Genomic DNA, 27,959 nt, shown 5'->3' with positions numbered 1-27,959 from the left:
CCTAAAACCCTTCCGATAGCAGAGATGTGATATCTCAATGCTTATACCAAACCTGAGACCCTTCCTATGGCATGAGATGTCATATACAACTCCTTCCCATTCCAATCCTGAGACCCTTCCTATAGGATGAGATGTGATATCTCAATGCTTATACCAAACCTGAGACCCTTCCTATAGCATGAGATGTGATATCCCATTCCTTCCCATTCCAAAATGAGACCCTTCCTATAGCATGAGATGTGATGTCTGAATGCTTCTAATACCAAATCTGAGATCCTTCCTATAACACGAGATGTGATATCAAAATCCTTCCCCTTCCAAACCTGAGACCCTCCCTTTGGCATGAGATGTGATATCCAACTCCTTCCCATTCCAATCCTGAGACCCTTCCTACAGCATGAGATGTGATATCTCAATGATTCTAATAACAAACCCGAGACCCGTCCTATAACATGAGATGTGATATCCAACTCCTTCCCATTCCAATCCTGAGACCCTTCCTATAGCATGAGATGTGATATCTCAATGCTTATACCAAACCTGAGACCCTTCCTATAGCATGAGATGTGATATCCAAATCCTTCCCATTCCAATCCTGAGACCCTTCCTATAGCATGAGATGTGATATCTCAATGCCTCTAATACCAAACATGAGATCCATTTTCTAACATGAAATGTGATATCCAACTCCTTCCCTTTCCAAACCTGAGAGCCTACCTATAGCATGAGATGTGATATCCAAGTCCTTCCCATTCCAATCCTTAGACCCTTCCTACAGCATGAGATGTGATATCTCAATGATTCTAATACCAAACCTGAGACCCGTCCTATAACATGAGATGGGATATCCAACTCCTTCCATTTCAATCCTGAGACACTTCCGATAGCAGAGATGTGATATCTCAATGCTTATACCAACCCTGAGACCCTTCCTCTAACATGAGATGTGGTATCCAACTCCTTCCCATTCCAAACATGAGACCCTTCCTATAGCAAGAATGTGATATCCATCTCCTTCCCATTCCAATCCTGAGACCATTCCTAAAGCATGAGATGTGATATCTCAATGCTTCTAATAGCAAACCTGTGATCCTTCCTATGACATAAGATGTGATATCCAATTCCTTCCCATGCCAAACCGGAGACCCTTCCTACAGCATGTGATGTGATATCTCAATGCTTCTAATACCAAACCTGAGACCCGTCCTATAGCCTGAGATGTGATATCCAACTCCTTCCCATCCCAATCCTGAGACACTTTCGATAGCAGAGATGTGATATCTCAATTCTTATACCAAACCTGAGACCCTTCCTATAACTTGAAATGGGATATCCAACTCCTTCCCATTCCAAACCTGAGACCCTTCCGATAGCAGAGATGTGATATCTCAATGTCTCTAATACCAAACCTGAGATCCTTCCGATAGCATGAGATGTGATATCTCAATGCTTCTAATACCAAACCTGAGATCCTTCCTATAACATGAGATGTGATATCCCAATCCTTCCCGTTCCAAAACTGAGACCCTTCCGATAGCATGAGATGTGATATCTCAATGCCTCTAATACCAAACCTGAGATCCTTCCGATCGCATGAGATGTGATATCTCAATGCTTCTAATACCAAACCTGAAATCCTTCCTATAACATGAGATGTGATATCCAAATCCTTCCCCTTCCAAACCTGAGACCTTCCCTTTAGCATGAGATGTGATATCCAACTCGTTCCCATTCCAATCCTGAGACCCTTCTGATAGCATGAGATGTGATATCTCAATGCCTCTAATACCAAACCTGAGATCCTACCTCTAACATGAAATGTGATATCCAACTCCTTCCCTTTCCAAACCTGAGAGCCTTCCTATAGCATGAGATGTGATATCCAAGTCCTTCTCATTCCAATCCGGAGACCCTTCCTATAACATGAGATGTGATATCCAACTCCTTATGATTCCAACCTAAGACCCTTCCTATAGCATGAGATTGGATATCCAACTCCTTCCAAATCCAATCCTGATACCCTTCCAATTGCATGGGATGTGATATCCCAATGCTTCTACCAAACCTGAGACCCATACTATGACATCAGATGTGATATCAAACTCCTTCCCATTCCAATCTTGAGACCCTTCCTATAGCTTGAGATGTGATATCCAACTCCTTCCCATTCCAATTCTGAGACCCTTCCTATACCATGAGACTTGATATCTCAATGCTTCTACCAAACCTGAGACCCATACTATTGCATGAGATGTGATATCAAACTCCTTCCAATTCCAATCCTGAGAACCTTCCTATAACATGAGATGAGATATCCAAATCCTTCCCCTTCCAAACCTTAGACCCTTTCTTTATCATGAGATGTGATATCCAACTCCTTCCCATTCCAATCCTGAGACCCTTCCTATAGCATGAGATGTGATATCTCAATGCTTCTAATACCAAAACTGAGACCCTTCCTATAACATGATATGGGATATCCAACTCCTTCCCATTCCAATCCTAAAACCCTTCCGATAGCAGAGATGTGATATCTCAATGCTTATACCAAACCTGAGAACCTTCCTATGGCATGAGATGTCATATACAACTCCTTCCCATTCCAATCCTGAGACCCTTCCTATAGCATGAGATGTGATATCTCAATGCTTATACCAAACCTGAGACCCTTCCTATAGCATGAGATGTGATATCCCATTACTTCCCATTCCAAAATGAGACCCTTCCTATAGCATGAGATGTGATGCCTGAATGCTTCTAATACCAAATCTGAGATCCTTCCTATAACACGAGATGTGATATCAAAATCCTTCCCCTTCCAAACCTGAGACCCTCCCTTTGGCATGAGATGTGATATCCAACTCCTTCCCATTCCAATCCTGAGACGCTTCCTACAGCATGAGATGTGATATCTCAATGATTCTAATAACAAACCCGAGACCCGTCCTATAACATGAGATGTGATATCCAAATCCTTCCCATTCCAATCCTGAGACCCTTCCTATAGCATGAGATGTGATATCTCAATGCCTCTAATACCAAAAATGAGATCCATCCTCTAACATAAAATGTGATATCCAACTCCTTCCCTTTCCAAACCTGAGAGCCTACCTATAGCATGAGATGTGATATCTCAATGATTCTAATACCAAACCTGAGACCTGTCCTAAAACATGAGATGGGATATCCAACTCCTTCCATTTCAATCCTGAGACACTTCCGATAGCAGAGATGTGATATCTCAATGCTGATACCAACCCTGAGACCCTTCCTATAACATGAGATGTGGTATCCAACTCCTTCCCCTTCCAAACCTGAGACCCTCCCTTTGGCATGAGATGTGATATCCAACTCCTTCCCATTCCAATCCTGAGACCCTTCTGATAACATGAGATGTGATATCTCAATGCCTCTAATACCAAACCTGAGATCCTACCTCTAACATGAAATCTGATATCCAACTCCTTCCCCTTCCAAACCTGAGAGCCTTCCTATAACATGAGATGTGATATCGAAGTCCTTCCCATTCCAATCCTGAGACCCTTCCTATAGCATGAGATGTGATATCCAACTCCTTCCCATTCCAACCTGAGACCCTTCCTATAGCATGAGATGGGATATCCAACTACTTCCAAATCCAATCCTGATACCCTTCCGATAGCATGAGATGTGATATCCCAATGCTTCTACCAAACCTGAGACCCATACTATGGCATGAGATGTGATATCAAACTCCTTCCCATTCCAATCCCGAGACCCTTCCTATAGCTTGAGATGTGATATCCAACTCCTTCCCATTCCAATTCTGAGACCCTTCCTATACCAGGAGACTTGCTATCTCAATGCTTCTAATACCAAACCTGACGCCCGTCCTATAACATGAGTTGTGATATCCAAATCTATCCCCTTCCAAACCTTAGACCCTTCTTTTATCATGAGATGTGATATCCAACTCCTTCCCATTCGAATCCTGAGACCCTTCCCATATCATGAGATTTGTTATCTCAATGCTTCTAATATCAAACTTGAGACCCTCCCTATAGCATGAGATGTGATATCCAAGTCCTTCCCATTCCAATCCTGAGACCCTTCCTATAGCATGATGTGATATCTCAATGCTTCTAATACCAAAACTGAGACCCTTCCTATAACATGATATGGGATATCCAACTCCTTCCCATTCCAATCCTAAAACCCTTCCGATAGCAGAGATGTGATATCTCAATGCTTATACCAAACCTGAGACCCTTCCTATGGCATGAGATGTCATATACAACTCCTTCCCATTCCAATCCTGAGACCCTTCCTATAGCATGAGATGTGATATCTCAATGCTTATACCAACCCTGAGACCCTTCCTATAGCATGAGATGTGATATCCCATTCCTTCCCCTTCCAAAATGAGACCCTTCCTATAGCATGAGATGTGATGTCTCAATGCTTCTAATACCAAATATGAGATCCTTCCTATAACACGAGATGTGATATCAAAATCCTTCCCCTTCCAAACCTGAGACCCTCCCTTTGGCATGAGATGTGATATCCAACTCCTTCCCATTCCAATCCTGAGACCCTTCCTACAGCATGAGATGTGATATCTCAATGATTCTAATAACAAACCCGAGACCCATCCTATAACATGAGATGTGATATCCAACTCCTTCCCATTCCAATCCTGAGACCATTCCTATAGCATGAGATGTGATATCTCAATGCTTATACCAAACCTGAGACCCTTCCTATAGCATGAGATGTGATATCCAAATCCTTCCCATTCCAATCCTGAGACCCTTCCTATAGCATGAGATGTGATATCCAAGTCCTTCCCATTCCAATCCTTAGACCCTTCCTACAGCATGAGATGTGATATCTCAATGCCTCTAATACCAAACATGAGATCCATTTTCTAACATGAAATGTGATATCCAACTCCTTCCCTTTCCAAACCTGAGAGCCTACCTATAGCATGGGATGTGATATCCAAGTCCTTCCCATTCCAATCCTTAGACCCTTCCTACAGCATGAGATGTGATATCTCAATGATTCTAATACCAAACCTGAGACCCGTCCTATAACATGAGATGGGATATCCAACTCCTTCCATTTCAATCCTGAGACACTTCCGATAGCAGAGATGTGATATCTCAATGCTTATACCAACCCTGAGACCCTTCCTCTAACATGAGATGTGGTATCCAACTCCTTCCCATTCCAAACATGAGACCCTTCCTATAGCAAGAATGTGATATCCATCTCCTTCCCATTCCAATCCTGAGACCATTCCTATAGCATGAGATGTGATATCTCAATGCTTCTAATAGCAAACCTGTGATCCTTCCTATGACATGAGATGTGATATCCAATTCCTTCCCATGCCAAACCGGAGACCCTTCCTAGAGCATGTGATGTGATATCTCAATGCTTCTAATACCAACCTGAGACCCGTCCTATAGCATGAGATGTGATATCCAACTCCTTCCCATCCCAATCCTGAGACACTTTTGATAGCAGAGATGTGATATCTCAATTCTTATACCAAACCTGAGACCCTTCCTATAACATGAAATGGGATATCCAACTCCTTCCCATTCCAAACCTGAGACCCTTCCGATAGCAGAGATGTGACATCTCAATGTCTCTAATACCAAACCTGAGATCCTTCCTATAGCAAGAATGTGATATCCATCTCCTTCCCATTCCAATCCTGAGACCATTCCTAAAGCATGAGATGTGATATCTCAATGCTTCTAATAGCAAACCTGTGATCCTTCCTATGACATGAGATGTGATATCCAATTCCTTCCCATGCCAAACCGGAGACCCTTCCTACAGCATGTGATGTGATATCTCAATGCTTCTAATACCAAACCTGAGACCCGTCCTATAGCCTGAGATGTGATATCCAACTCCTTCCCATCCCAATCCTGAGACACTTTCGATAGCAGAGATGTGAAATCTCAATTCTTATACCAAACCTGAGACCCTTCCTATAACATGAAATGGGATATCCAACTCCTTCCCATTCCAAACCTGAGACCCTTCCGATAGCAGAGATGTGATATCTCAATGTCTCTAATACCAAACCTGAGATCCTTCCGATAGCATGAGATGTGATATCTCAATGCTTCTAATACCAAACCTGAGATCCTTCCTATAACATGAGATGTGATATCCAAATCCTTCCCGTTCCAAAACTGAGACCCTTCCGATAGCATGAGATGTGATATCTCAATGCCTCTAATACCAAACCTGAGATCCTTCCGATCGCATGAGATGTGATATCTCAATGCTTCTAATACCAAACCTGAAATCCTTCCTATAACATGAGATGTGATATCCAAATCCTTCCCCTTCCAAACCTGAGACCTTCCCTTTAGCATGAGATGTGATATCCAACTCGTTCCCATTCCAATCCTGAGACCCTTCTGATAGCATGAGATGTGATATCTCAATGCCTCTAATACCAAACCTGAGATCCTACCTCTAACATGAAATGTGATATCCAACTCCTTCCCTTTCCAAACCTGAGAGCCTTCCTATAGCATGAGATGTGATATCCAAGTCCTTCTCATTCCAATCCGGAGACCCTTCCTATAACATGAGATGTGATATCCAACTCCTTCTGATTCCAACCTAAGACCCTTCCTATAGCATGAGATTGGATATCCAACTCCTTCCAAATCCAATCCTGATACCCTTCCGATTGCATGGGATGTGATATCCCAATGCTTCTACCAAACCTGAGACCCATACTATGACATCAGATGTGATATCAAACTCCTTCCCATTCCCATCTTGAGACCCTTCCTATAGCTTGAGATGTGATATCCAACTCCTTCCCATTCCAATTCTGAGACCCTTCCTATACCATGAGACTTGATATCTCAATGCTTCTACCAAACCTGAGACCCATACTATTGCATGAGATGTGATATCAAACTCCTTCCAATTCCAATCCTGAGAACCTTCCTATAACATGAGATGAGATATCCAAATCCTTCCCCTTCCAAACCTTAGACCCTTTCTTTATCATGAGATGTGATATCCAACTCCTTCCCATTCCAATCCTGAGACCCTTCCTATAGCATGAGATGTGATATCTCAATGCTTCTAATACCAAAACTGAGACCCTTCCTATAACATGATATGGGATATCCAACTCCTTCCCATTCCAATCCTAAAACCCTTCCGATAGCAGAGATGTGATATCTCAATGCTTATACCAAACCTGAGAACCTTCCTATGGCATGAGATGTCATATACAACTCCTTCCCATTCCAATCCTGAGACCCTTCCTATAGCATGAGATGTGATATCTCAATGCTTATACCAAACCTGAGACCCTTCCTATAGCATGAGATGTGATATCCCATTACTTCCCATTCCAAAATGAGACCCTTCCTATAGCATGAGATGTGATGCCTGAATGCTTCTAATACCAAATCTGAGATCCTTCCTATAACACGAGATGTGATATCAAAATCCTTCCCCTTCCAAACCTGAGACCCTCCCTTTGGCATGAGATGTGATATCCAACTCCTTCCCATTCCAATCCTGAGACCCTTCCTACAGCATGAGATGTGATATCTCAATGATTCTAATAACAAACCCGAGACCCGTCCTATAACATGAGATGTGATATCCAACTCCTTCCCATTCCAATCCTGAGACCCTTCCTATAGCATGAGATGTGATATCTCAATGCTTATACCAAACCTGAGACTCTTCCTATAGCATGAGATGTGATATCCAAATCCTTCCCATTCCAATCCTGAGACCCTTCCTATAGCATGAGATGTGATATCTCAATGCCTCTAATACCAAAAATGAGATCCATCCTCTAACATGAAATGTGATATCCAACTCCTTCCCTTTCCAAACCTGAGAGCCTACCTATAGCATGAGATGTGATATCCAAGTCCTTCCCATTCCAATCCTTAGACCCTTCCTACAGCATGAGATGTGATATCTCAATGATTCTAATACCAAACCTGAGACCTGTCCTAAAACATGAGATGGGATATCCAACTCCTTCCATTTCAATCCTGAGACACTTCCGATAGCAGAGATGTGATATCTCAATGCTGATACCAACCCTGAGACCCTTCCTATAACATGAGATGTGGTATCCAACTCCTTCCCCTTCCAAACCTGAGACCCTCCCTTTGGCATGAGATGTGATATCCAACTCCTTCCCATTCCAATCCTGAGACCCTTCTGATAGCATGAGATGTGATATCTCAATGCCTCTAATACCAAACCTGAGATCCTACCTCTAACATGAAATGTGATATCCAACTCCTTCCCCTTCCAAACCTGAGAGCCTTCCTATAACATGAGATGTGATATCGAAGTCCTTCCCATTCCAATCCTGAGACCCTTCCTATAGCATGAGATGTGATATCCAACTCCTTCCCATTCCAACCTGAGACCCTTCCTATAGCATGAGATGGGATTACATGAAGTCTTCTTGGAATCTTATGAAAGGGGGACCCTACCGGATAGCATGAGGGAAACTCTGGTCGTCCCAATGCTCAAGCCTAATAAACCCGCAGATAGATGCGACTCTTACCGCCCCCTTGCCATGCTTAATTATGACGTTAAAATACTTACATCAATTCTAGCTAAGAGGCTATCCAGAGTAATTGGAGACATAATACATACGGACCAGAACGGCTTTGTGCCTGGTCGTAACACGACCATGAATCTGCGCAGGCTCCAGCACATAATAGCTCAAACCGATACAAGCCAGGAATGCTATGCACTACTGTCCTTAGACGCCATTAAGGCATTCGATTCTATTTATTGGGAGTGGCTGGTGGCAGTTCTGGAGGGATTTGGCTTTGGCCAGGGGTTCATTAGGTGGATTAAGATCCTTTATAATAAACCAAGAGCACGACTAAAATCTGGGAGATATGTGTCAGAGGCCTGGGACATCTGTAGGGGAACTAGGCAAGGCTGCCCTCTCTCACCCATGCTTTACATCTTAGGTCTGGAGCCCATAGCTATTTACTTTAGAAAGCAGTTTTTTGACGCGGGCATAAGGATAGGCGGGGTAGACCACATTGTTTCTTTATATGCCGATGATGTGCTTATATATGTCAACAACCCTCTTCTTAATGTGCCAACAATGCTGGAAGTCCTTGACAATTATGCGAAGGTCTCGGGCATACAATTCAGCAAAACCAAGTCCTGCTTGTTTCCGCTAGCGGGACTAAAGGGTCGGCCTGCTGAAGAACTTCCTTCGGTGGGCATAAATTGGCAAACCACTTCATTCCGTTACCTTGGGATCCAGATAATGCACACCCCAGAGCTAATGCATGAATGTAACACGAGGGCTGCACTCCCGGGACTGCGTAAATCCATGGGATTCTGGGCTAAGCTACCTCTATCAATGATGGGTAGGGCCTCCATAGTTAAAATGATTGTTCTTCCCAGATTCTTATACGGGTTCCAAAATGTGCACTTCTACATCACTAAACCCTTCTTTCTATTACTTGATGCAATAATCCGGGACTTTTTATGGGGAAGTGGTAGACACCGAGTTGCCCTATCCACATTGGTTCTACCATACAAACAAGGTGGAATTCAACTACCGAATCTAGAGAAATATTACCTTGCTGCCCAGCTGGGCTTTGTAACTAAATGGCTAGCAGACGAGATCACGTCTGAAACTCCCCTGCTACAGGACATGATATCTCCGGTAAGACTGAAAGAACTGATTTGGGCCCCCCAAAACCTGCTACGCAATGCACCCTTTTTGGTGACCCTGGGTAGAAAAATTTGGCATAGAACCAAGTCGGTCAGGCAACTAAAACAGCCATACTCTCCGGAAATGCCAATAATATCGGGGCAGGGCAAGGCCGACACCGATCTGCATAATATCAGACTCTGGGAAAGGAAAGGGGTATACACTTGGGGAGATCTATATGCTGAGGGGACCTTCCGGGAATTCCCCATGTTGCAAGCGGAGGATGGTATCCCCTCTGGCCAATACCTTTGGTACCAGAAGATTCGAAAAATAGCACGAATAGAATGGGCAACCTGGCCAGAGGAACCGGAAATGGACCCCTTCATAACACTACTATATAATCTCGGAGAAGGCGGGAGGGTGGTGTCCCAAATATACGGTCACCTAATCGACACTCCTAACCCCCGGAGTGCAGTACTTAGGTCTAAGTGGGAAACGGACATGGGACTGGAGATGTCAGATAAGGAGTGGGATAGAGCACTGGCGTTCCCTAGGGAGGTCTCTAGAAACCACAGATTTCGACTGATCCAGATAAATGTATTATACCGCACCTACCTTACCCCAAGCAAATTGGCTATATTCAACAATTCTACACAACCGAACTGCACCTGGTGCGGGACGGATAATGCAAACCTGATCCATATGCTCTGGAACTGCACCAAAACTCAGACCCTCTGGTCCAAAATAAAGCAAACGTGTGAAAAGGCGGGTCTGACCAGGTACACATGGACTCCGCATGAATGCCTTTTGGGAACCTACCCCAGACTAGCTAAATTCAAGCACTCAGTTAAACTGATGGACTTAGTGTGCATATTGGCTAAAAGAACTATGGCCATGTCATGGAAAAAGCCCACAGGTCCGATCTTCACGGTATGGCATAAAGAACTTGAGAAATGGGCGAACGCCGAAACAAGGGCCTGGGAGGATAGTGTAGCCAGATCTTCCGAAGACTCGAGCATGGCACTAGCTGCATGGAAAGACACCATGGTAAAACTGTTCCACTCTCCAGACGACAAACCCCCTTGAATAACTCGCCAGGACGAATCGCTGATCCATGCAGCCAACTAAGTCACTTGGAACTAAACCATCATGGCCCAAGAAGGCTCCTGAACTGGTTTTGCCCCCCCCCCCATAACCCAAACATCCACCCTGTCGGAGACCAGTAAAACATTGTTCAAGACGACTCAGGAGACGGTTAATGTTAATTTGTTGTTTGTAGTTACTGTTTAATATGCTGCTGAACTATGTGGAAATTTGCTCATTTGATATTGACAGATGCACCCGCTGATGGTGTTGTTTTGTAACCCTAACTAAATGCCAATAAACAAATTTCAAAATAAATAGCATGAGATGGGATATCCAACTACTTCCAAATCCAATCCTGATACCCTTCCGATAGCATGAGATGTGATATCCCAATGCTTCTACCAAACCTGAGACCCATACTATGGCATGAGATGTGATATCAAACTCCTTCCCATTCCAATCCCGAGACCCTTCCTATAGCTTGAGATGTGATATCCAACTCCTTCCCATTCCAATTCTGAGACCCTTCCTATACCAGGAGACTTGCTATCTCAATGCTTCTAATACCAAACCTGACACCCGTCCTATAACATGAGTTGTGATATCCAAATCTATCCCCTTCCAAACCTTAGACCCTTCCTTTATCATGAGATGTGATATCCAACTCCTTCCCATTCGAATCCTGAGACCCTTCCCATATCATGAGATTTGTTATCTCAATGCTTCTAATATCAAACTTGAGACCCTCCCTATAGCATGAGATGTGATATCCAAGTCCTTCCCATTCCAATCCTGAGACCCTTCCTATAGCATGATGTGATATCTCAATGCTTCTAATACCAAAACTGAGACCCTTCCTATAACATGATATGGGATATCCAACTCCTTCCCATTCCAAAATGAGACCCTTCCTATAGCATGAGATGTGATGTCTCAATGCTTCTAATACCAAATCTGAGATCCTTCCTATAACACGAGATGTGATATCAAAATCCTTCCCCTTCCAAACCTGAGACCCTTCCTACAGCATGAGATGTGATATCTCAATGATTCTAATAACAAACCCGAGACCCATCCTATAACATGAGATGTGATATCCAACTCCTTCCCATTCCAAACCTGAGACCATTCCTATAGCATGAGATGTGATATCTCAATGCTTATACCAAACCTGAGACCCTTCCTATGGCATGAGATGTCATATACAACTCCTTCCCATTCCAATCCTGAGACCCTTCCTATAGCATGAGATGTGATATCTCAATGCTTATACCAAACCTGAGACCCTTCCTATAGCATGAGATGTGATATCCCATTCCTTCCCATTCCAAAATGAGACCCTTCCTATAGCATGAGATGTGATGTCTCAATGCTTCTAATACCAAATCTGAGATCCTTCCTATAACACGAGATGTGATATCAAAATCCTTCCCCTTCCAAACCTGAGACCCTTCCTACAGCATGAGATGTGATATCTCAATGATTCTAATAACAAACCCGAGACCCATCCTATAACATGAGATGTGATATCCAACTCCTTCCCATTCCAAACCTGAGACCATTCCTATAGCATGAGATGTGATATCTCAATGCTTATACCAAACCTGAGACCCTTCCTATAGCATGAGATGTGATATCCAAATCCTTCCCATTCCAATCCTGAGACCCTTCCTATAGCATGAGATGTGATATCCAAGTCCTTCCCATTCCAATCCTTAGACCCTTCCTACAGCATGAGATGTGATATCTCAATGCCTCTAATACCAAACATGAGATCCATTTTCTAACATGAAATGTGATATCCAACTCCTTCCCTTTCCAAACCTGAGAGCCTACCTATAGCATGGGATGTGATATCCAAGTCCTTCCCATTCCAATCCTTAGACCCTTCCTACAGCATGAGATGTGATATCTCAATGATTCTAATACCAAACCTGAGACCCGTCCTATAACATGAGATGGGATATCCAATTCCTTCCATTTCAATCCTGAGACACTTCCGATAGCAGAGATGTGATATCTCAATGCTTATACCAACCCTGAGACCCTTCCTCTAACATGAGATGTGGTATCCAACTCCTTCCCATTCCAAACATGAGACCCTTCCTATAGCAAGAATGTGATATCCATCTCCTTCCCATTCCAATCCTGAGACCATTCCTATAGCATGAGATGTGATATCTCAATGCTTCTAATAGCAAACCTGTGATCCTTCCTATGACATGAGATGTGATATCCAATTCCTTCCCATGCCAAACCGGAGACCCTTCCTAGAGCATGTGATGTGATATCTCAATGCTTCTAATACCAACCTGAGACCCGTCCTATAGCATGAGATGTGATATCCAACTCCTTCCCATCCCAATCCTGAGACACTTTTGATAGCAGAGATGTGATATCTCAATTCTTATACCAAACCTGAGACCCTTCCTATAACATGAAATGGGATATCCAACTCCTTCCCATTCCAAACCTGAGACCCTTCCGATAGCAGAGATGTGATATCTCAATGTCTCTAATACCAAACCTGAGATCCTTCCGATAGCATGAGATGTGATATCTGTAAGGATATTTGGCGTGTTACAGTACAGAGTACAGCACTACTGCACAGGTAGCAAACAGCACAGAGTACAGCACTACTGCACAGGTAGCAATTTTTTTCGCAGCACCACCACAAGGGTGCGGTGCATTGCTATATGGTTTACCTGATTAACAAGGAAAGACAGACTATTCAGTCAAAAACGATTTTAACATATAAGATGCAAATCTATTTTTACAGTTAAAAGCACACATGCTCATTTAAAAATGCACACTATTTTCACCTGAAATGCCTATGGTGCGAGAGACACATTTGAAAATTAACAGCTAACCTATTAACCATTAACCTGACTAATAAAACCTTATTTAACATAACCCACTAATAAAATGTGTTCTCCACTGCAGAATTAGGCATACTCTGAAAGCCATTTAAATGTGTGTGCAGATTTTTTTTTTCTTCTCTTCTTTGTCTGCTTCTCCGTGTTTTTGTGCACAGTAACTGCAGGAAGAAGGAAGTCAGATTTGCAACAATTGCAAATGTATAAGCGAAGCTATTGTTGAGAGTAGGAGGATGAGAGATGATGGATTTCATTGGGACACATCATACAGAGGGCTGAGATGAAAGTTTTAGTGGGCAGTATCGGGGAAAAAGACAGGCAGACATTTTTCTGCACTACTGGGGAGAAGACCTGGCTGTGGGACTCCTGACTGAATGCAGATCCCTGCGTCCTGCTACAGTCAAGATTTGGCAGTCGAGATTGGGGAGAGCTGAAAGAAGGACCTTTCCACTGGCTGAGGCGTTCCTATCTGCAAAAGCTGAGAATTCCAGGCAATGACCCCGTTTTGAGAAGGCAAGCGTTCCTTTTTGCTGGAGTTAATCCAAGGGAGCCACATTCACAAAGAGAACAGCCAAAGAGAACAACTAAAAAGATAAGGTAATGAGAAGTGTGGGAGCTGAGTGTGTACGGTAATATGCAGTCAGTGTAGGATTCCTGTGCATGCCTTAATCAAATGCTAATGTTGCAATTTGAGTTCTGTTCTCCGTCACTCTCTTTGCAGTGTGTCATAGACAATGCTTTTACTGTACCATTTTATTTATTTCTGTAAAGAGTGAGATCGTGTTTAAATGCAACTTTTATAATACAGAAAAATATTTGAAAACAGACGGGTGGTGTATTTACTATTTACCATTACAATGCCGATGATGTGGGGAGATTTTTAAACAGTGCAATGGTCATTTTAAGACAGATGTGTGCATGTCAGAATCAGTATGAATAATTGTGAGTGACTGTAGCATAGCTTGTTGGAGGTACATGAGCCAACGGGAAGAGAGACTCTCTGAACATAGCTCCCTACCGTATATAAGGTAGTGGAAATTACCACAAGACTACCATATATAGCTCTCTGTCGTAAATAAGTCAGTGAGTTCGCCCATGGTGGCACACCAACACTATCACTGAAAATGTGGTATTCCTAAAATGTAGGTCTGAGGTCTCTCTAGTGATCACACGAAAAATCTAAGAAAAGATAAGGGATTCTGGACATTGGGGCCACAAATAAAACAAGGGAATTATGCTCACCAAAATACCACCAACCACGTATACCAAATATGCAGGTCTGGGTGCTGAAATAATGCATGTCCATTGTATTATTGTTGCACATTGCCAAATCTGAATACAAAGAGTGATTATTGCTAAGTTATTTTTCGGCGGTAATAAAATACCGTCAGGCCCCAAATCTCCACAAAATACCCTACATATTTATGGTGCGTTGCAGGCCGGGAAAGTGATCATAGAGTACCTACTGGGCGTGGCAAGCGTGTCTCACACTGCCATTTGCACATTAAAGGGAACCCATTTTATAATAGCAGTGTGCCACTAAAAACGAATTTCAGAATGTCACAAAGGGAAACCACATTCTCAGATCTAGTGCAATATTTAGAGGCAAAGTTATTTGCACATGGGAATTGGTCTTCGAATAGCATGTTAGAATGGAGTAACCGCATTCAGGGTGAGGTGCAGAAAGAAAAACTAGACAATATTTTTGCAGAAGGCAGCATAATTCAGGTCTGCCTTACAAGATTATTGAATGCAGCCGATAAAAGTGCAGAGAAAGACTGTTTAATACGGCTATGCGGCAAAATATGGTTTATTTTAAACAAGTCCCTGCGAATGCAAGAGAATGATACTCAGCTAATTAACAGGTTAAAGACTGAATTAGAGGGGGCAAGTAAAAATCAGGAAATGTTGAGAGCAGAATTGGATGTATGCCAAAAAGACATGCAATTAAAATGCAGAGACTTTGATACTCAGTTATCCAAAAGCAAGAAACAATTTGAAGAGAGTGAGCAAGAATTGGCACACTTAAAAGCCTTAGTGGATCACATTAGGCAGGATAAAGATGAGGTTGTTTCAGAAATGCAGATTTTACAAAAAGAACATTGTGAAAAAGAAGGTGATCTCCAGAGTGCAGAACAAGAAATGATTAAAATGATCCAAGAAAGAGACAAGAGAAATAAAGAGTTCAATGAATGCCAAATGCAAATGTGCGATATGCAGGAGGTGATTAATAAAATGAATGATGAAAATAATTATTTGCAAGATGAAGCCAACAGACTCCTTAAAAAGTGTAAGGACTTAGAACAGCAAATGTGCATTCCCAGATCCCAGGAGAGGCGGCAGGGTACCACATTCAATGGAGTGGAGGTGAATTCTAGCTCTGCCCAAAGAGCTAGTGCCCCAGTGACTGGGCCGGTGACTGAACTTGGTTGCAGCGCCCTTGGGGGATTTGATACTCCCATTGGGGGCAGCCACCAATCTCATACACCTGAAAACAGGATTGAATCACAAAATAGTGCAATTCCATGCATTGCAACAAGTAGCCCCATAAAAATAATGAAATCAATTAAAGCCCTGATCAAACCATTTAAAAAGGGAGGTGAATGCTGCATTGAGGATCACTTAGAAGCGGTACATGACATTTTCAAAGCACTCCAGATACCTAGGGAACAGTACAGACAATATTTTCATTTAACTTTAGATGCCCCGATGGCCAGCATCATAAGGGGATTAAATGAACAGCAGAATATGACATGGCTGGAGTTTGAAAAAGAAATTAGGCGTCATTTTTCTCCTTTTCAGTCATTGCAGGAGGCAAAGAAAGTCGCGTACACAATTACTGCTGGACCTAATACATCCCCTTGCCAATTTTTACAAGACTTAAAAAGAGCATTCTCTCGCTTTGATGTATCTTTTGACTCAAATTCCAATGAGTTTAAAACCGCATACTTCTATGGGCTACAGAAAGACATCATATCCCAATTGGTCCGTGAATTTGACCGTGACAAGTCCCTTGAATGGATTGTACATCAAAGCACAAAGCTATATGAGGTACTCTATTGTCAGGGTAGAGAAAGTGATAAAATGAAAGATACCAGGCCTAAATCTAAAGAACCCTCAGCCACAGTAATGGAAATCAGGTCAGCCAAAATGTCCCTTGAGTCTGCTCAAAGCCAAGGTAAAAATAATGTGACACCTGAACAAAGGGGTAATCAACAAAGATCGCCATTTCCTGTACCAATGTTCCAAACACATGATCCTAGTAATAGAGAGAGCTACATCAGCCCTAGATATTTAGGGGATAGACCCCGGGTAGGATATCGGCCTGATATGGCAGGTATGAACAATAACCAGAGACAAAATCAAGATCAAAGAAATGATGGTCCCTACCAGTCATTGGGGACACAGAGCAGATTTGATCCCAGCACCATGATATATGTTAATCAGGATAGGCCCCGATATGTGGATCGATTTACTGATAATGGAAATCAACATAGGGGCCAGTACCCACAATCTGAGAGACAGGACATGAGGCAAAACGTGAACTACAGTCCACGCCAGTACAATGATTCCCCACCAGGGGACTATAATCAAAGGATGGGTGCAACCCGCTCCCCTCCACAAATGAATCAAGAGTTCAGAAACCATCCCAACCGGCATCAATCACCTGAGAGGTATCAGAATAGATCCAATCAGGGGGAAAACAACCAATATCGACCTAGGCCACAGAAAGAGGATCCTAGAGAGATGGAAAGGTTCCAGTGCCTTGAGGCCCAAGTGAAAATGTTAGCTGAGCAAATAGGAAAGCTCTATACAGCGCAAAAACAACCTTCCAAAGAGGGGGCTGATGGCCATAGCAATGACCGGGGGGCTTCCGAAAAGTGACTAAGTACTCATGATAACTGCAGTGCCAAAATGACAGATTGCTCTGATATAATTTTGCATAACGACTCTGAGATGCCTAATGGATTAAAAATGAAAGTACCAGTAAATGAAATTGTGATAGAAAGTGCAAATACTTCTAAAAAAGAGGTACGGTTTAACTTAGAGCTAAATAAAACAGTAAAGATTTGCACAAATGAAAAAGAAACATTAGGAATTCCAAAAGAACAAAGGAACAGATTTAAGAAAAATGACTCATGCATGGGGAATACCAGTGAACAGGGAGTAAGAGGGGATGCCATAGCTCCTTCCCTGGGCAAGCAAAACAATGACCAAACACAGACAGAAAAAGGAAATACTCACAAGGAGGGTACAAGTCAATCACCTGAAGAATTCTTTGAGCCACATATTTTTGAAGAGGCTGAAAGGGCTGGTATTACACTAAATGATCACAAATGCACAGAATTAAAAAATGACAAATTGCTGAATGATGTTGTTACACATGTTCAGTTGGAAGGTTGTAATGTGGTCTCTGATGTTACCCAGATGGATGGGCGAACAGTGGCCACACTCCAAAAAACCTCTGAACATGGAGAAATGAATAGAATATCTCGCACAGAAATGGGTAAAAAGGAGGGAAAAATGTCTTTTCATTTACCAATGTGCTTAGCCAAAAGTCAAAAAGACCTGAGAAAGGTGGGCCCTGAAATCAGTAAGAATTCACATTTCTTATGTGTATTAGAGGAAGTTGAGGACAGATATTATGCACCCATCACTGTAGAAGAAAAATGCCACACCTTCGCTATGATTGACACTGGCGCACAGGCCACAATTATGTCCAAGGAGCTGGTAAAGAGTATCAATGAAGGGAGGCCTCCACAGAGTCAGATCACAGTGAAGGCAAATCAAGGCCCAGTGCATAACTTTAATGGGGAGGAGGTGCCCATCATAGGTGTAACTGAGGTTGACATAAAAATAGGAAAGCACAGAATGAAACAAGAGGTATTGATCACATCTATTTGTGAAATTCCATTTCTGATGGGGACAGATTGCCTGAAAAGATTGTCTCCTCTCATAGATGGGGTGAATGGAGTGCTGTGGTCCTTAACCAAAAAACCATTGAGGCCTAAGAAACTAAAATCACAAAACAGCAATATAAATGAATGTCACACCGTTGCCAAAACAAATGATGCTGTGGAGGTATATCTCCAGAATAGCTGCATACCTAGTGTCACTGTTATATTAATGTGTCAAGGCAAAATGCAGAGCGACAATGAAAAACTACCTGTACAAATATACTTGGACCCAAGGAAAGATTGGCAGACTGCCATAGATGAGCACACATTACGTTTCTATTTAAAAGAGAAAACATGCAAACAGAATATTGCTCCTAAAACAGATTCAGAAAAACACATTACCACTCTGGCAGAAATACACATGGAAGATGAGCAACCATGGGTTCATGTTGGTATAAATGATTATCTTAAAACAATAAAAGCCACTTTAGCACTTGAACATGAAAGGAGTTTCATTAATGAGAAATTGTTGCAAAAAATTATGGAGAGGGAAGAAATCCCGAAATTTAGGATTAAAAACCAATATGTTTCTGGATTGGACAGTCCAGACTTTGAAAACCGAATTGCAGGCAGATGCATGCTTAAAATTAGCTTTGGGCAGAAAACAATTTACCATAATGTATGGATAGTGAGTGGAGCACAAAATGAATTTTACATGGGCAATGACATCATGCACAGAATGTGTATGGTGTTAGATTTCCTTAATCAAAAAATATGGTCACGCCTAGGTGGTCCGGCACCTGAATTTGAAGACAAAAGAAGGGCTTATCATTGTGCACAACTGGTTCCTTATGCAGTCGAATTACAAAATAGGAAAGATACTATTATTCCTGCATTTACAAAACAGTTTGCAATAACACTGAAATGCAAAAATGGGCAGCAGATGAAAGGCTCTGATGCATTTGTATGCCTGAATGAATCCATAAAACAGCAAGGCCTGGATTATGAATACATTCCATTGGTAGACATTGGTGAGGGATCTGTAAAAATCATGGTAAATAATAAAGGTTGTCAGGATATTCATTTAGAGGAAAACTCCCCATTAGGAATGGCCATACAAAAATCACATTATACGGCAGATTTAAATAACATGGTGATTGGGAATATTCCTGAAAAATATGTAGATGCCAAGGGCGAGTTGCCAGAACACCTGGAATCTCAGCCCAAAGGAATATTTAAAATTCATTCTGTGTATCCTTATGATTCAAATGAGACAGTGTGCTGCCATCAAGAGGATTGCATAATATTTAATTTAAATGAAAATGAAACAGGAAATCAGCCCATTGAAGTGGAAGCTGATATGCCAAAATATTTAAAAGTGGCAGCTCTACAAAAAGACACAGCCACACAGTTAGAGGAAAGCGCTGAGATTCCTTTACCAGAAGAGTTTCCAGAATTTTCCAGAATGGTAGAAGAGCAGATCTCATTAGCGGATGCTTGTGACAGCGATAAGGATAGAGACGACCTGAGGGAAATATTTATGGAGTTTAAGGATGTATTTGCAAAAGATGCTTATGATTGTGGTTTAACTGATTTACATGTGGCCACACTACCAGAAGGTTGTAGCAGGAATCCAGTGTTTGTACGCCAGTATAGACTACCGCTGGCATGTTTAGAATCATTGGCAGAGATTATTAAAAATTTGGAATCACGGGGAATAATCAGGCCCATTCATAGCACATCCAATACGCCTATTTTAGGTGTGTTAAAGCCAAATGGTCAATGGCGGCTGTGTGCAGACTTAAGAGAGTTAAATAAAAGAGTACCAGTATCTAGATGGCCACTACCATTCATTGATCAGGGCCTAGCTCAGATACATGGTTCAAATGTATTTACCACGTTAGATCTCACATCTGGATATTGGTGTGTGCCATTGGCAGAGGAGATACAACACTTATTTTCCTTTACATTTGACAGGACTCAATATGCCTGGCTTAGAGCTCCGTTCGGGTACATCAATAGTGGGAGTGAATTTGGCATATTTTTGAGAAAGGCCATGCCGGATGCAGCGGAAAGAGGAACAATAGTTTATGTGGATGATGTCCTGATAAAAAATGAAAGCCTGAAAAGCCATTTTGATGAAATAAGACATGTACTTGGCCAGTTGCAGAAAGCAGGCGCCAAAGTATCTTTGCAAAAATCACAATGGTGCAAGAAAAAAGTGAACTTTCTAGGGCATGAAGTGACTGAACATGGGCTAAATCCACAAAGGAAGAAAATAGAGGCCATACAAAGATTAAAAGATCCTAAAGATGTGAAAGGAGTAAAAAGTTTATTAGGGATGACAGGCTATAACAGAAAGTTCATTGAGAATTATGCAGAAATCAATCAACCATTGACTAAACTGCTTAAACTAAATACTCCCTGGAGATGGGAAAGAGAGCAGTCTGATGCAGTGGCTAGATTGAAGGAATGTCTTGTAAAGGCACCATGTTTAGCATACCCCATAAAGGACAGGGATTTCTTTATAGAAATAGGTTTTTCTGAACATTGTATGTCAGCAGTATTATCACAAAAACACGATTTGAATCACAAAACCATTGCATATGCAAGTAAGGCATTTTCCCAAGTTGAAATGAAATTTAATGAATGTGAAAAGGCCCTATTAACCACTGTGTGGGCGCTACAACATTTCCGCCCCATTGTTCAGGGAGAAAAGGTGATTATTGAAACAAATCATCAACCTTTGCAATTTTTAGAGAGTAAAAGAATTAGATCAGGCAATCTAGCGCAATCCAGAATCACTTCATGGACGCTGGCATTACAAGGTTTTCCCGTAGAAGTGAGATATGGACAAAATAAAAAGAGCCCAATTGCTCAAGGGTTAGCTGACTTACATGATTGTGCAGCTGAACAACTACCAAATGAAATGGAAGTGGAAACTAGTTTGCAGGAATTTGAACAATCACCACACAAAGCTTTTGATGAAAAAACATGCAAGGATTTGCCAACTGTATATGTGGATGGTTGTGCTTTTCACATTGAAAATGACAGTAATAAACAGTTAGTGGCAGGAATAGGAAATGTCTGGTTGAAATGTGAAGGCGTCCCCAGTATAGGGATGAGGATTGGGGATAGGAGCAGTCAAGTGGCGGAATTGGCAGCCATTTATAAAGCAATTGCTACTGCAGTTGATAAAAAAATCATTGAAATTGTCCTGGTGACTGATTCTGACTATGCACGGAATAGCTTTGTGGAGTATTTGCCTGGTTGGAAAGCAAGAGGCATGGTTACATACAACAAAAAGCCACTTAAACATGGAAAAATGATACAAGCCATAGACAAATGGGTGTCAGAAAATAATTTAACAATATACTGGAGAAAAATTCGTGGGCATTTAAAAACACCAGGAGAGGATAAGGAGGGAAATGATAAGGCAGACCAGCTGGCTAAGATTGGGGCTGTGATGGGAGAATTGCTACATATTGATTATTTAATGGGTGGAATACAAATTGATGCAGTGACACGTTCTAAAGCACCAAAGGAGGTAGATCAACCGGTGGTGCAGTGGAGTCATGACACGCCAGACCAAGATTTGATTGAGGCACAAAAGAATGATCAAATTTTGGGAATCTATTATAATCATTTGATAGATCCTGAACAAAATCCTTTAACAGAAAATGATTGTATGGGAAAAGAAGAGTTGAGGGTGTTATTAAAGAACAAAACACGAATCAGATTACAGGATGGACTCATGATTAGAGAGTCCATAACAGGACAAATACAGTGGGTAGTACCCCTTTCATTCAGAGGACTGATGCTACACCATGCACATGATGCCATAACTGCAGGCCATAGAGGTTCACAAAAAACATTAGAAATATTAAAAGATTATGCTTACTGGCCTCATATGTCCCAAGATGTGGAATTATATACTAGAGGATGTCTAGTATGCGCCCAATTTAAACCTGATTCACCAATGCATAGAGCACCATTGATGAAAAGAGGCCTAACTCTCCCATGGTCAGATTTGCAAATAGACTATGTAGGTCCTTTAAAAAGGTCGAGCAGGGGACACCGTTATATTTTGAGTGTGGTATGTGTAATGTCGAAGTGGATTGAGTGCATTCCTGCACCAGATTGTAGTGCGCAAACAGCAGCCACATTGCTGGTGAACCATGTGTTCTCAAGGTTTGGGTTGCCACAAAGAATTGAGTCAGACAGAGGAAGTCATTTCACAAGTGCTCTAATGAGTAAGGTATGGCAAATACTAGGTGTGAAAAGGAAACTACATATCGCATATCGGGCGGCGTCTTCAGGTACAGTTGAAAGAAGCAATACAATAGGTCTGTTGTGGATATTTTAAAGAAATTTGTGGCAGAAGCAGGTTCCAGCTGGGATTTACGTTTACCATTGGTTTTGATGGCAATCAGATCGACTCCTGCCAAAGCAACAGGTGTTAGCCCTCATGAGGTCTTGACAGGTAGGAAAATGGTGTTACCACAACACCTACTATACAGAACACATGAGCAAACTCTAGTGAGTGCATCCACAGTTCATGAATATATTGATGAACTGAGGAGGCATTTGCAACATGCATTTGCTTTTGTGCAGAGAAATCTGGAAAGAGCTGCTGACAGTGCAAAGTCATATTATGATAAAAAGACATCAGCAAAGGAATACAGTGTAGGGGATCAGGTGTACAAGTTTCATTTTGGAAAAAGTAAACAGAAAAATTCTAAATTTCTAGCAGCCTGGCAGGGGCCATTTCGGATTATAGATAAGGTCTCTCCTGTAGTGTATAAAATTTTGAAAAATGAAGGCGAAACAGCAATAGAGCAGTTTGTCCATGTAAATCAAATCAAACCATGCCATCCCAGACATGAGATCAGGCAGCTTGAGCATGTAGAAACAGATAGAGTCCCTTGAGAAAATAAATGGGTGTAATCAGGAGGCAGTGACAAAGAAGTTAAAAAGTTGATTGTTATGATGGCACATAAACACTGTAGTATATGTAAAATATAATATAAAATAAATATAAATAAATAAATAAATAAATAAATGCACATATAATGGAAGCTCATGGTTGGTGTGCAGAGAGAAAGTGTGTTAAATATTGAATATCTGCTTGTTTTCTTTTAACTTGTGTTTAATTTCAGGAAAAAAAAAAATGAAATATTTTTACCAAGCATGTTTTATTTTTGGCAAAAGGATGAAGTTAGTATTGTGCTATGTACTTAATCTGTTTATTTTCTATTTTGATTTAGACAATTAACATTATTTGGTCGGAGGTTCCGGGATCAGAGGCCACGGGAGACGATGGAGTCCTGGAGTCCCCTGGATGAAGACCAAAAGATGCCTGCCTCCAGGTGGAGGTGAAGACAAAATAACCGGAATGCCAAAAGAGATGACTACTGTGGATTCAAGATTGCCAAGATGAAAGTGTACTCGAATGAACCGAATAACATCGCTGGTCGGGACATATCAGAAGCGGACAAGAGTGCTGACATTTGGAGTTCCACGTATTTATTATTTTAATTATTTATTTTAATTTGTTATATTAATTATTTGTTTTAGTTAGTTGTTTTATTTCGTTGTTTTTAATTGACTTGGAAAATTTAAACTTAAAGTAATGCCACTTCCACTGAGAAGGCAAATGTGGAACATTTTATGAACTGATGGACTCAGATGAAATGTTGATTGCAAATTTTCATTGATGCACATGAATATTCATTTTGTTGGATTGCTATATTGTAAAAAAAAAAAAAAGAACAAGTTGTTTTTAGGAATTGGCTTGGATTATAGACAAGTTCTAAAAACAAAAGGAGGGTATATGTAAGGATATTTGGCGTGTTACAGTACAGAGTACAGCACTACTGCACAGGTAGCAAACAGCACAGAGTACAGCACTACTACACAGGTAGCAAACAGCACAGAGTACAGCACTACTGCACAGGTAGCAATTTTTTTCGCAGCACCACCACAAGGGTGCGGTGCATTGCTATATGGGTTACCTGATTAACAAGGAAAGACAGACTATTCAGTCAAAAACGATTTTAACATATAAGATGCAAATCTATTTTTACAGTTAAAAGCACACGTGCTCATTTAAAAATGCACACTATTTTCACCTGAAATGCCTATGGTGCGAGAGACACATTTGAAAATTAACAGCTAACCTATTAACCATTAACCTGACTAATAAAACCTTATTTAACATAACCCACTAATAAAATGTGTTCTCCACTGCAGAATTAGGCATACTCTGAAAGCCATTTAAATGTGTGTGCAGATTTTTTTTTCTTCTCTTCTTTGTCTGCTTCTCCGTGTTTTTGTGCACAGTAACTGCAGGAAGAAGGAAGTCAGATTTGCAACAATTGCAAATGTATAAGCGAAGCTATTGTTGAGAGTAGGAGGATGAGAGATGATGGATTTCATTGGGACACGTCATACAGAGGGCTGAGATGAAAGTTTTAGTGGGCAGTATCGGGGAAAAAGACAGGCAGACATTTTTCTGCACTACTGGGGAGAAGACCTGGCTGTGGGACTCCTGACTGAATGCAGATCCCTGCGTCCTGCTACAGTCAAGATTTGGCAGTCGAGATTGGGGAGAGCTGAAAGAAGGACCTTTCCACTGGCTGAGGCGTTCCTATCTGCAAAAGCTGAGAATTCCAGGCAATGACCCCGTTTTGAGAAGGCAAGCGTTCCTTTTTGCTGGAGTTAATCCAAGGGAGCCACATTCACAAAGAGAACAGCCAAAGAGAACAACTAAAAAGATAAGGTAATGAGAAGTGTGGGAGCTGAGTGTGTACGGTAATATGCAGTCAGTGTAGGATTCCTGTGCATGCCTTAATCAAATGCTAATGTTGCAATTTGAGTTCTGTTCTCTGTCACTCTCTTTGCAGTGTGTCATAGACAATGCTTTTACTGTACCATTTTATTTATTTCTGTAAAGAGTGAGATCGTGTTTAAATGCAACTTTTATAATACAGAAAAATATTTGAAAACAGACGGGTGGTGTATTTACTATTTACCATTACAATGCCGATGATGTGGGGAGATTTTTAAACAGTGCAATGGTCATTTGAAGACAGATGTGTGCATGTCAGAATCAGTATGAATAATTGTGAGTGACTGTAGCATAGCTTGTTGGAGGTACATGAGCCAACGGGAAGAGAGACTCTCTGAACATAGCTCCCTACCGTATATAAGGTAGTGGAAATTACCACAAGACTACCATATATAGCTCTCTGTCGTAAATAAGTCAGTGAGTTCGCCCATGGTGGCACACCAACACTATCACTGAAAATGTGGTATTCCTAAAATGTAGGTCTGAGGTCTCTCTAGTGATCACACGAAAAATCTAAGCAAAGATAAAGGATTCTGGACATTGGGGCCACAAATAAAACAAGGGAATTATGCTCACCAAAATACCACCAACCACGTATACCAAATATGCAGGTCTGGGTGCTGAAATAATGCATGTCCATTGTATTATTGTTGCACATTGCCAAATCTGAATACAAAGAGTGATTATTGCTAAGTTATTTTTCGGCGATAATAAAATACCGTCAGGCCCCAAATCTCCACAAAATACCCTACATATCTCAATGCTTCTAATACCAAACCTGAGATCCTTCCTATAACATGAGATGTGATATCCAAATCCTTCCCGTTCCAAAACTGAGACCCTTCCGATAGCATGAGATGTGATATCTCAATGCCTCTAATACCAAACCTGAGATCCTTCCGATAGCATGAGATGTGATATCTCAATGCTTCTAATACCAAACCTGAAATCCTTCCTATAACATGAGATGTGATATCCAAATCCTTCCCCTTCCAAACCTGAGACCTTCCCTTTAGCATGAGATGTGATATCCAACTGGTTCCCATTCCAATCCTGAGACCCTTCTGATAGCATGAGATGTGATATCTCAATGCCTCTAATACCAAACCTGAGATCCTACCTCTAACATGAAATGTGATATCCAACTCCTTCCCTTTCCAAACCTGAGAGCCTTCCTATAGCATGAGATGTGATATCCAAGTCCTTCTCATTCCAATCCGGAGACCCTTCCTATAACATGAGATGTGATATCCAACTCCTTCTGATTCCAACCTGAGACCCTTCCTATAGCATGAGATTGGATATCCAACTCCTTCCAAATCCAATCCTGATACCCTTCCGATTGCATGAGATGTGATATCCCAATGCTTCTACCAAACCTGAGACCCATACTATGACATCAGATGTGATATCAAACTCCTTCCCATTCCAATCTTGAGACCCTTCCTATAGCTTGAGATGTGATATCCAACTCCTTCCCCTTCCAATTCTGAGACCCTTCCTATACCATGTGACTTGATATCTCAATGCTTCTACCAAACCTGAGACCCATACTATGACATGAGATGTGATATCCAATTCCTTCCCATTCCAAACCGGAGACCCTTCCTACAGCATGTGATGTGATATCTCAATGCTCTAATACCAAAACTGAGACCCGTCCTATAGCATGAGATGTGATATCCAACTCCTTCCCATCCCAATCCTGAGACACTTTCGATAGCAGAGATGTGATATCTCAATTCTTATACCAAACCTGAGACCCTTCCTATAACATGAAATGGGATATCCAACTCCTTCCCATTCCAAACCTGAGACCCTTCCGATAGCAGAGATGTGATATCTCAATGTCTCTAATGCCAAACCTGAGATCCTTCCGATAGCATGATATGTGATATCGCAATGCTTCTAATACCAAACCTGAGATCCTTCCTATAACATGAGATGTGATATCCAAATCTTTCCGGTTCCAAACCTGAGATCATTCCGATAGCATGAGATGTGATAGCTCAATGCTTCTAATACCAAACCTGAAATCCTTCCTATAACATGAGATGTGATATCCAAATCCTTCCCCTTCGAAACCTGAGACCTTCCCTTTAGCATGAGATGTGACATCAAACTCGTTCCCATTCCAATCCTGAGACCCTTCTGATAGCATGAGATGTGATATCTCAATGCCTCTAATACCAAACCTGAGATCCTACCTCTAACATGAAATGTGATATCCAACTCCTTCCCTTTCCAAACCTGAGAGCCTTCCTATAGCATGAGATTTGATATCCAAGTCCTTCTCATTCCAATCCGGAGACCCTTCCTATAACATGAGATGTGATATCCAACTCCTTCTGATTCCAACCTGAGACCCTTCCTATAGCATGAGATGTGATATCCCAATGCTTCTACAAAACCTGACACCAATACTATGACATCAGATGTGATATCAAACTGCTTCCCATTCCAATCTTGAGACCCTTCCTATAGCTTGAGATGTGATATCCAACTCCTTCCCATTCCAATCCTGAGACCCTTCCTATAGCATGAGATGTGATATATCA

This window comes from Ambystoma mexicanum, chromosome 14, assembly GCF_040938575.1.
Source record: "Ambystoma mexicanum isolate Mex_15411 chromosome 14, UKY_AmexF1_1, whole genome shotgun sequence".
In the NCBI taxonomy this organism is placed as follows: domain Eukaryota; kingdom Metazoa; phylum Chordata; class Amphibia; order Caudata; family Ambystomatidae; genus Ambystoma; species Ambystoma mexicanum.
The sequence above is the reverse complement of the archived record's forward strand: the minus strand, read 5'-3'. Positions refer to the sequence as shown.